The following is a 10,869-nucleotide window of genomic DNA, read 5'->3' as shown; positions in this document are numbered from 1 at the left end:
GAAGTGACTTCCTCGGAGGATCTGAAGAGGGGATCAGGTGGGCACCCGGAAAGGTAGCTGCCCAGCCTGGGGAAAGGGACTCGCGCGCCAGGCGGGAAAGAAGAGCGAGCTCAGGAGGACTAGTTTCCTTGGGGTTGACTCTACGGCCTAAAGGAGGGCGGGGCGGGTCAGGACAGGTTGCCCGTGGGCAGCCAAGGGCTGGGCCCAGGAAGGCCGTGGCAGGGCACGGAGCGGGCAGGACTCGGGATGGGGAGGGAGGCTCCCGCCCGGCAAGAGCTCTAGTCTGAACGGAGCTGAGCCCAACTCTGGCCGCCATGACGTCACGCGGGTCGGGCAGCCAATGGGGATCTCCCTGGCATGGATATTAAGGAAAGTTAGCGCCTGCCTGAGCACCCTCTTTTCTTATCATTGACATTTAAACTCTGGGGCAGGTCCTCGCGTAGAACGCGGCTGTCAGATCTGCCACTTCTCCTGCCGAGCGGCGGTGAGAAGTGTGGGAACCGGCGCCGCCAAGCTCACCTGCCTCCCCGCCCTCTGCTCCCAGGTAACCGCCCGGGCTCCGGCCCGGGCCCGGCTCGGGACCCGCGCCGCCTCTCCGCTGCCCACGTCGGGTGTCCCCAAACCAAGCCCCCCCCCCAAGTAGCCCAGGGGCTTGAATTTTGCTTTTAAAAGGAGACAAAGATGGAGGGGAGTTACTGAGGGCAGGATAAGATTGGGGAGCGGGGGGGGGGTTGTCTTGTCTTTGCCGGGCGTGCTTTTCTGCAAAAGTGGCAAAATGTTCCAGTCTCCTGAGTGGACTTCCAGTGGGTGCTGAGCTGGGGGAGGTGAGCGGGAAATGGGGAAGAGAGACAGGGATCTGCTGCTACTGTCTGCAGAAGCTTATTGCGATCGTGAGAAATGCTGGGGGGGGGGGGAGGCAATTTGCTCCAGGAACTCCCCCGAATAGCAGTTCGCGACATTCACGCATGCAGAGGTCCCCACCCGAGCCTGGAGCGCGGAGAAACGCCCCGCCGCAGGTCGGGCGAAGTGCAGCAAAAGTTTCCCGCGGTTGCAAAGTGTAGATGGTTGCACTGAAACAGTCTTAGCGATAGGAGTTCGTTTCTCAGAAAGGAGAGGACGAAAGAATGCTGCCCGCAGAGCTGGGCAGCGCGTAAAGCACCCAGCGTGTGATTTGAGCTTCACTTCGGAAGACCTAATAATTAACGATTCTCACTGAACTAGAACGCGGGCTCGTGTTACCGCGGGCGCTGCGCTCGCTGCCTCCGTGTGAAGCTTGTGGGCGCCAGGGTAGTCGGGCCTCTGAGTGCCGGGGAGAGCAGCGCCCAGCTACTCTCATGCCCCCGGGACGACCCAATCGGGGCGCCAGAAGTTTCTCCAAAGTGGGTCAGGGAAGAGACTACCCCCAACTACCTCGTGGTTCCACTGGGCGAAAGTTCCGGGAGTCCAGCCCCAAGCAGCCGGAGATGCCAGGAAGGCTTACGCAGGGCACGGGAGCACCTGCCTGAGAGGTTGGGGAGACCTCTCGGTCAGGCCCGGGCTCGCCCCACACTCCCACTCGTGCTCCTGGCGCCCCCTCTCTAAACCTTCAGGGGGCACCTTCGGAGGACATCTGTATCTCAGGCACCTGTGACAGGTGCTCAGGACCACCGCCTAACTCCGAGCAGTGGCCGCCCCCTACCCACCTTGTCCGGGAAACAGGGGAAGGAGAGAAGTGGCCACGCGACCACGCGCCTTACCTGGGCGTGGGTCCTCTCCTTCGCGGGTTCCTTTCTTCAGAGCTGGGCGGCGAGCAGGTTGCCCGCTTCGCAGTGGGAAGCGGACCTTCTCCTCCAGTCATAAATCAAACCCAGCCATGCTCGGGCCTCCTCCCTCATTAGAGATGTTTATTGGAGATTGTGTTTATTCGGCTGTCACGGCGAGAAAACGCAGTGACATAATTACCTCTGACCAGAGTCCTCGCCCCGCGCCCAGGGCGAGCCGGTGACCTCCTCTGTCTCCTTCTCAATCCCACGCTTTCCTTGATCGGAGGGCGTATGCGGTTGGCTTGTTTTTTGTTTTTGTTTGTTTTTTCTTAGGCCCTCTCATATAATTTGGATTATTGAATGAGTTACTATTCAAATTTCCCCAGGGTCTGGACGTTTGTTATTTATTTTAGAATTTGAAAGGAAAACCGAAGGGAACCTAACGCCCCTCCGGGGCAGAAGGGGGCAGCGCGGGAGAGATGGAAGAGAGTCCCTCTAGCTGTGCAAACTTTCCGGCACGCCCCGCTGCCGCGCGCAGGGGCCAGACGCCACCCGGCTCAGGAGCCCGGCCAGAGCAGTGGGGAGTTGACCCGGAGGGATGGATGTCGATATCGGTAGTGATATTTATTTATCATTCTCTCTGCTCTCGGGAGGAATGACTCTGAGGCTTCAGGGCCCCAGGCTGAGGATTCCTAAACTCACGCGGGCCGAACTCGGCAGAGCCAATCCGCAGCTCCTCCCCTGCCTCTCGCCGCTGGCTGCTCCCGGGCTTCGGTTTTCCCCGCTAGTCAGGTTTGTAAGTCACCATCTGTGAGACTGAGTTAGGAAGTGATGAAAAGCATCGAACTGTTTTCTAATTGATAATACTTTTTTTTTTTTTTTTTGGTGACCGGGCTGACAAATATCTGGGATCCCGGCTTTTGATCCTTCGCTGCTGCCTCTGTTCTCCAATCGCTAATAAAATTCGCATTGAGCCCCTTAGTGCCTTGATTAACAGGCAGATTAACTCTTACTGGGGTGGGGAACAGCTTGTCCCAATCAATGTCATTTTAAAAGCCCGTCAGGATATGCTTAGCTCCTGTTCCCTGGCTGCTCGAATGAGCCAGCCATGACATTTGCTCCCTCCTCCTTCCCTGGCCTCAAATCCCCCAGCAAAGCCCCCAGTTCCCAGCCCGCGTGTTCCCTGCTCCAATCCAGGATAAATTGCAGGACTCGGTCCCTGGCCTTTAAAACAGGCAACTGTTTAGAGAGGGGATCTCCAGGGAGAAGGGACTGAGGTGGTCTTGGCTTGCTTTTCATTTGAAGCTGAACTCTTGCCTCTTGAGAGCGGAGGTTACAGGGAAATGAGAGATGGAGAACTGTCCTGGGTGATGAAACGGAAAGCAAACTTTCCTCGGAATCATATTTGCAAAACTCGGAGAGTGCCGTTACTTGCAAGTGTCCTACAAAACAAGAGTTTTAAACCTGGTCCCTATCTGGACAACAGCATGTAGGGTCCGGGAAGCAAAGGCTTGAGAGTCCGACCTGCTGGGCTGCAGGGACCTCTTTGCTGGGAGACACAGTTGGACAATTTTTTTTTTTTAAGTATTTTGTGGGGGGGGCGAAGAGGGAAGAGAAAGAGACGCTTGCCGCCCAACATGAATGGAAGAGAATCGAACCCAGAGAGCGCCGTGACACACTTGACATTTGGCAGGAGGCAAGGAAGGGCGAGGGCACCGCGTCTTTCCCCAGCCTAGCGTGGCCACAGTCTGGAGGCGCCACCTGGCCGGCTCCCGACTCCCCTCGGCTTCCCTGAGCTCTGGGCTCGGCGAGGCTGCCGGGTGAGCTGGGAACCCGCAGATTGCTGGAGAAAAGAGAGCGAGAAAGGCCCCCAGTGGAGGAGGCACCTGGAACTGGGCAACAGGGGTGGGCGCCTTTGCCTTTGGTGCTCGTCTGACCCGTTTCGTCAGCTCCGCTATCCAGGGAACCCACCTTCCCAGGGCCTGGGGGAGAGAGAGCCGTTTGAGGCTATGCAAAGTGACGCAGGTGTCTGCGGAGATTTTCCTCCTTGAAAGAAATGCTCGTCTCCACCATTCCCAGCACACCAGCACCGCTCCTCTGCTTCGCGGTGTAAAGCTGCAGTTCAGAGGTGTCACAACACCGGGTGGAAGACTCTTGGTTCCGAAGCCGGGAACCGAACGTACATCCCCCAAGAGCTGGGCACATCTTTGCCTCGCCAGAGGCCGCCTTCGCGCGGGAAATCTGCAGAGCGGGCACGGGCGAATGCCAGGGATCGCTGGGGGTGAGATGCTGCCCGACCTCACACTTACGCACCAGTATTGGCCAGAGGCTCCGGGCACTCTTGGGCGAGCGGCGATGCCCCAGCGTGACTCCTTAGGCAAAGACAGCCTCCCCCTACCGGGTGGGATGACCCGGGCAGCCCCTGAGGGAACAGGCCGGAGAGAAGTCCTCCTAGGGAGCCAAGGAGGGGGGTGGGACGGGGGGTAGGAACCTGGGGAGAGACGGGAAAAGGCGAGAAAGAAAACGAAAGGCGCGACCCCCCTCCTTCCCCCTCCCGGAGGGCAGCAAGTGGGCCTCGGTGGTGTGGGAAGCCGCAATTAAAATGGCGACCTGTCTCAAATTTGCGCACACCTCTGGCCCTCGCGCGCTGCATCTCCGTCCCAGTCTCCCAATCGGCCGCGTCGCCCCCAGAACAGGTACTTGGCAGAGGGCGCGAGGCGACCCACGAGGTGGAACGGCACCCCCATCCTCCTTGAGACTAGCCCAGAGAGAACAGGAAATCTTCCTCTCCAGCCGGCTCTCCTTAAACTTTGAAAACTCTGCCTCCCTCCGGGCTGAGATTCCCCCCCCTCCAAATATTGACACATTGGAAGCTGCCAAGTCCTTTTTGTTTCTTGTTTGTGCAGAGGGGTTTCCAAGAGTCCTTTTCTGAGCTCCCACCTTCACTCAGTGACGTCAGTGGCATTCACTCCCGCTCCTCGCCTCTTACGATTTTTTGTTGTTAAAACTTTTCTCCGAGGTGAGGTGGGATTGGGGGTGGGGTGGGGTGGGAGAAGGAGCTGATTCAAAGAGCCAGGGCCCTGGGGGGAAATAGCAACAAGATTACGGCTGCTTCTCTCCGAGGCAAAGCTTAAGAAGGTGCTAATCCACTCGGTCGCTAATTGAGAGGTTGTAAAAATGATATTCGCCTCCAGTTCGGACAGTCTCTGGGATTCCTCCATCCCCGCCCCCCCCCCCCCCCCCCCCCGCCGCTTATGCTCAGTAGACTTGAGTTCGAGCTTCTTTAATGATTGTTGAGAAGTAAAAGGGGAGAGAAAAAGGATGCAGGCTCTCGCTGGTCTGGGATGGGCCCGCTGCCTCACTGAAAGTCGCGGTCCTACGAAGTCTCGCTCAGGAGGCGCCACCTCCTTAGCCTCTTTAGTCTGGGTTTTTCTCCCGGCGCTGAGTACTCCTGGACCGCGGAAAGGGCCTTCCTCAGGCCGAGATGGTAATCGGGTTGTGCTACCGCAAACCTGACCCGGACTGGGGAGGCCTCCGCTCACCCCGGAGCTCTGCCCGGCTCCTTGGCGGCAGCGTTAGTGGGTCTGGGTTGGGGAGGAGAGCATGAGACCCACACTAGGCCCTGCAGCGGCCCAACACAGCCTGCAGCGTCCTCACGGTCCCAGGTCCCAGGGGCAGCCGCCGCGCCGCGGGTCATCTGTGAGTTCAGGTTGCACAGACTTTACTGATGAGCTCTGACTTTTAGCACTTTTCACAAGTCAAGAGGAGTCAGGTATACCCGGCGGTGGCTTCCTCTCAGCCTCCCTGCTTCAGCTTTTCCAATCCCATTCTCCTTTGCCAGGTCCAGGGGTGTGTGCCCCATCCCAAACCTTCCCCCTTCCTTGCCTCACGGCCTGCAAGCTTCGAGAGAGCTCGGCATTTTGCAGGACTAGGCAGCCGCTCCCTCCCCGTCACCTTAACTGCGGGCACCGAGGGGAGCCTTTGGAGTGTACTGAGGTGTGTCCTAATCGTCCGGCATTCAACAAATGGACTTCTGGTGTGTGGTCAGAAGAGAAAAGCCATTTACTTACTTTCCTCCCCGGTTTTCTGGCAACAGCTGAAGGGGAGTTACCTCCGTGGACTGAGCAGACCCAGGACAGGGAATCTTGGTGCGGAGAGACTCACACCACACAAGATAACGGGTGGCACACACGGATACATGCTGACACACCAACATCAATGGCGAACGCTCTCTCTCTCTCTCTCTCTCTCTCAGCATTGGTAGTCTCCCTCCACTCCAGGCATCCACCCCCGCCTCCCTTCTTATCTCCCCCTCGCGTCCCCTCCTCTCGGGCGGGCGCCTGGAAAAGCAGCCGCACTTAGTCAACAAATGGCACGTGGGAGAAGTTGGTGAGTGTTTGGTGAGGACTCTTCAGGCTTTTCACAAGAACCCTCTGTACACAAAGTAAGTGGCGTGTTTGCTCGGGCCTCTCCAGCCCCGGCTGTGCCTCCGCTCCACTGCGCACCGCGCCTTCCGAAAGAAGAAAGAACAGAAGAAAGGGCCGGGGGAGAGAGGGTGGGGGAATGGGCAGGCCCGGGAGGCCTGGACTGGGAAGGCCGCCCGGCCTCGCCAGGTTCCCAAACGGGCGGCCTCCTCTCGGCCTAAGCTTCGCCTCGGCCTCCGCGGGAGTGTGTCTGCCAGGACCCAGTGATGCTCATGCCCCTTTTCTTCTTCTCGGCGGCCAGGTGGGCTAGGGCGCGGCCACTGCTGTGTTCCGCGTCCCAGCGCCCAGGCGGAGATGGGGTAGGGGTAGGGGTAGGGGCGGGAGAGGAGGGCGGGCGGAGGCGGGGCAGCAGGCCAAGCTGCGCTGGAGTTGGCAAAAAAGGGACGCGCAGAACTACAGAAACTTGCTCCATCCATGAGCTGAGAGTCCCGCGCCCAGCTTAATGGTGTGGGGGACGCGCCCCCCAGCTCAGCGGCCTTCACTCGACCCCTCAAGTTCGCGGCCACAGTGCTGCCCGCGCTGATTCCCGGAGCGCTCCGAGCCTAGAGATGTCTAGAGCGCCAGCCCCAGAGCCCAGGCGCGGGGGCCCAGCGCCGGGGAGAGCAGCCCGGACACACCGGCGGGGCCGAAAACAAGTGTATTCATATTCAAACAAACGGACCAATTGCACCAGGCGGGGAGAGGGAGCATCCAATCGGCTGGCGCGAGGCCCCGGCGCTGCTTTGCATAAAGCAATATTTTGTGTGGGAGCGATCCGTACATTTGCATGTTGCGGAGTGATTAGTGGGTTTGAAAAGCGAACCGTGGCTCGGCCTCATTTCCCGCTCTGGTTCAGGCGCAGGAGGAAGTGTTTTGCTGGAGGATGATGACAGAGGTCAGGCTTCGCTAATGGGCCAGTGAGGAGCGGTGGATGCGAGGCCGGGCGCCGGCACACACACATTAACACACTTGAGCCATCACCAATCAGCATAGGTGTGCTGGCTGCAGCCACTTCCCTCACCCACACTCTTTATCTCTCACTCTCCAGCCGCTGACAGCCCATTTTATTGTCAATCTCTGTCTCCTTCCCAGGGATCTGAGAATTGCTCTCACATACCAAACCAGCAGCGTCCTTGGAGTAAACTCTCGCCAGCAACTCCTTTAAAATACCGTCATTTCAAACCGTTGTGGTCTTTAAGCAACAAGAGAAAACAAACAAACAAACAAAACCCAACCAAACAAAACTCTTGACAGGAGCTTTGACGAGAGAGGATGCCTCAGAAAGGTGAGTCCGCTTCTTTCTTCTGGCTTCATTTTTATTGCAATATTCAGGCAGGTCTCCCCCTTCCTCCCCCCCCCTTCCTTCCTCCCTCTCGCCGGTCCCCTCCCCCACTGCTACGCCGGGAGAGTTGGACTGGAGAAGTTTCCACGCAGGAGCCCAAACTTTCTACTTCCAGCGAAAGCCCGCGTCGGAGGGCGACGGCCGGCGAGCGGGAGCGGCGCAGGGCTCGCGGCGGCCGGCCGGCTCAACCCCAGCGCCAGCGCCAACGCCAGCGCCAGCGCGGGTTGAGCTCGCAGGAAGAACCGAGGCTCCGGGCGACGCAGCCGCCGCGGCTCCCGGCCACAACGTCGCCAAATGCTCCCGGCCGGCGGCAGAGGACGAAAAGGCTTTGCGGTGCCGCAGGCCTGGGAACGACTGCAGAGACTGGCCGCCGCCGGCCGCTTTGTCCAGCCGCGGGCCCAGCGATCGCGCCGAGGGCCGCGCGCCGAGGGAGCGCCGAAGGAGCCGGCTCGCCGCGCCGCCGCCCGCCTTCCGGCTTTGTGCGGCGCTCTCCCGGGCACCGAGGAATCCGCGGGCGCTCGAGCGCCCAGGGCCACCGCGCCCGCCGCCAGCCCGAGCAGTCAGTCGGCACGGCAACCCCACGCCGGATGCGGAGAGAAAGAGCGAGAGAGCGGGAGCCGGGAAGGAAGCTGCCAGGCCGAGGCGGTCGAACGCGCGCTCCGAGGGAGCTCCGAGCCGAGCGGGAGGAGTGTCAGCTTCCATCAGGACCCCAGGCTCTGGCCCCCAACTTGAGCGCAGAGCTCGGAACTTGAAAACTCTCTGCTCCCCAGGCTTCCCCCAACCTTCGCCCTCGCCCTGCGAAAGCTGGGGTCCTCCCTGTCCTCCGGCCCCCAGCGCTCGGTGGGTATTTTTCCTTGTCTTCCTCTGACAAAGCTGCACCGGGTGTTGCCATTTCAACAAGTTTCGAGGTGGAAAGGTGGATTTTTTTTTTTAAATTCAAAGCTCCTGAAATTTTTCCTTTGCGAGGCCTTTAAGAAAAATCAATATGAAAGCATTGGCTTTCCCCTTCGTCTGATCACGTCCTCTCCCAGCTAATTAGTCTGAGTAATTTGAGAGCTTTTCGATTCTAAGACCTCAGGAGGAAAAGTGTCTTTTCAAAGTTCATAAAGTTGTTGCCTCTTTCCTTGTGCAGATTTTCTCAGTCTCCCTGCACCATAATAGCCCTGAATTTTAGCAAGTGTAATTGGGGGGAAATGGAGTTGAATTTCAAGTGGAAATGCTTTCTTTTTTGAGTGCTAAAACCCGGCCCTCCAGTCATGAGTGATTTCTAGAAAGTTTAAAAACAAAGTGAACGGTGGTTTCTTTTTTCACATATGATCCGAAGCTCCCTAAGCCATATTGGACGTTTAACTCGAACTTGGGAAGGTTTGAAGAGGGGAGTGGGAGCAGAAAATGAGATGAAAAGCAAAGAGCTTGAAAGCCTGGCGAGTTTACGGAGGAGAAATAATAGTTGTTGCTGCTGACATTACATTTTTTATAGCCGGTGACCTTTGCAAATGTCTGAAGGCAATTTGATTAGTCGTTATTTGGCCCTAGAGAGTAAAACTTTGTCATCTTAATTGGTAATTACTCTTTGGCTGGGGGTCAGGGGGGCGGTGGGCGAAAGTGAGCTCTCCTCTCCCCTTCACCCTAGCTAAGAAGTTTGGAGATGAATTTTGAGCATTAAGTAATTAAAACAACAACAGCATTAAAAGCTGAGGTTGGGTCAGGGGTAGGGAGGCAGTGGCTCAGTGGCCTAGTGGACCAAGGCAGGGCGACTCTGAGGTGTTTGGAGACTCCTTCCTTTCCGAGTGGGTCTCTGACCCAGCTGGGGCCATAGGAAGCCCTGGGCTGAGCTGGGGGGGCTTTGGCTGCGGCTGAGGTGGAGGGAGTCTAGTCTCTCCGCAGGCACTGCTTCCGGGTGTCGAACGCCCTGCTTCCCCGGTTGCTTTTGCACTAAGTGTTAACGATTACTTAAGTAATGAGATAGCTTCTTAGTTGAGAGGGGTGTGGGAAAGGAGCAGAACCGGGATTTGAAATGCTTCCACCTTCCCAGCTGCTTGGAAAATTAATCGGCTAGGCCTCTCTGGAATCAGCTAGTGATTTTTAAAAAATGGCTCCGAGAATGTACCGGCTGGGCTGGGGGCATTCGGTTGTGGTTGAGTACAGTGTGGGTTACAGTATGGCTTTAGGAAGTTTTACCCTTCTGGGGGAATTCCAGTGCACCTCTCCCCACCAGCTACTATGTGCAGTTTCAGAATCCCACTTTGGGGAGGGGGGTTGGGCATTCTGTGCAAAGTTGGGTTTTCTGCCTGTCCTTGGCTTGACTTGGTCTTGGGGACTGAGAAACAGGAGGAAGGCTTTGGGAGCCAACCCAGCTAGGGCTAACTAGTTAGCCCTCTGCCTTCTCCAATATTTACCAAGCTGCTTTGGGAAGGTGGGGGAAAGTCTAAGTTTTAAGTTTATTTTTATGGATTTAAGCTGCCTCCCAGGTAGTTAATAAATTAGACCATGAATGGCCTTTAAGAGAAAAAAATGTGTTTCTTGGGATTCTTTGCTTGCAGGCAGGCAAAATTAATAATCATAATAGGCAAAACAAGAATAAAACTTTTAGTTTTGTCTTTAAACAGGGAAAATGATGCTGTGACTATTTAATGATTTTACTTTTTTTTTTTGGCAAACCTTTTGAATGGGTTCTTTATTGTAACTCTCTCTTCCCAATTGAGCTCCCCACGGTGCCGTTGTATCTTTTTACAGCCCCTAACAACTCACACCAGTAACACAATTACCTCCAGATATTTATAACAAGAAATTACTTTTCTATTCCAACCCCACCCCCAGAACCTTCTTCTTAAGGGAAGGCAGGGAGGGAGGTGATGGAGGAGGTCGTAACCTTGGGGGACAGCACTGGGTCAGGAATTACAAAGCAAGAAGTGTCCCTCTGCTCCCTTTGTGAGTTGGTGGGTTGTTGGTACCTTTGGTTGGAAGCTGTGTTGCTGGTTAGGGAGACTCGGTTTTGCTCTTTGGGTTTGGGGAGGGCTGGAGAATAGAAGCCATTGTTCACTCTCTGTAGGCTTTGTCGACCGCGCTCACCCCCTCCTGTTCATACTTTTTAAAGCAGTGAGGCGAGGTAGACAGCGTGTGCCACAGTACAGTAAAAGGGGGGAAGATCTAAACACCAAAAGATAAGTTAATCACAATAAGTGAGGTTTGGGGGAAAAAGTTAGGCTTGCCACTTTCAAAGTCCCAGAAAGGCTGAGAAGTGAGTAGAGAGGGGGTCTGACTGGGAAGCTTTGAGGGAGAGAGTGAAGGATAAAGGGGTAACCAAAGAGTTGGGTTCTGG

At 56.6% G+C, this 10,869-nt stretch overlaps 1 protein-coding gene across 3 annotated transcripts in view; it reads left to right on the top strand.

Moving 5' to 3' along the window:
- Positions 1 to 404: 404 nt before the first annotated feature.
- The window catches only part of PAX6 (paired box 6), a 28,105-nt gene continuing 17,640 nt past the window's right edge, over positions 405 to 10,869 (top strand). The window contains exons 1-2 of one of the 3 annotated variants that reach the window (XM_065881569.1): positions 405 to 544; positions 7,298 to 7,490. The gene's annotated coding sequence lies outside the window, so the exon portion shown is untranslated. Of the gene's footprint in view, positions 545 to 6,990; positions 7,199 to 7,297; positions 7,491 to 10,869 lie in introns of those variants that run through there. The other 2 variants (XM_065881570.1, XM_065881574.1) reach the window with 2 other exon arrangements.

This window comes from Phocoena phocoena, chromosome 8 (genome assembly GCF_963924675.1).
Source record: "Phocoena phocoena chromosome 8, mPhoPho1.1, whole genome shotgun sequence".
NCBI lineage: Eukaryota > Metazoa > Chordata > Mammalia > Artiodactyla > Phocoenidae > Phocoena > Phocoena phocoena.
This window is presented reverse-complemented; position numbering and strand designations above follow the sequence as displayed.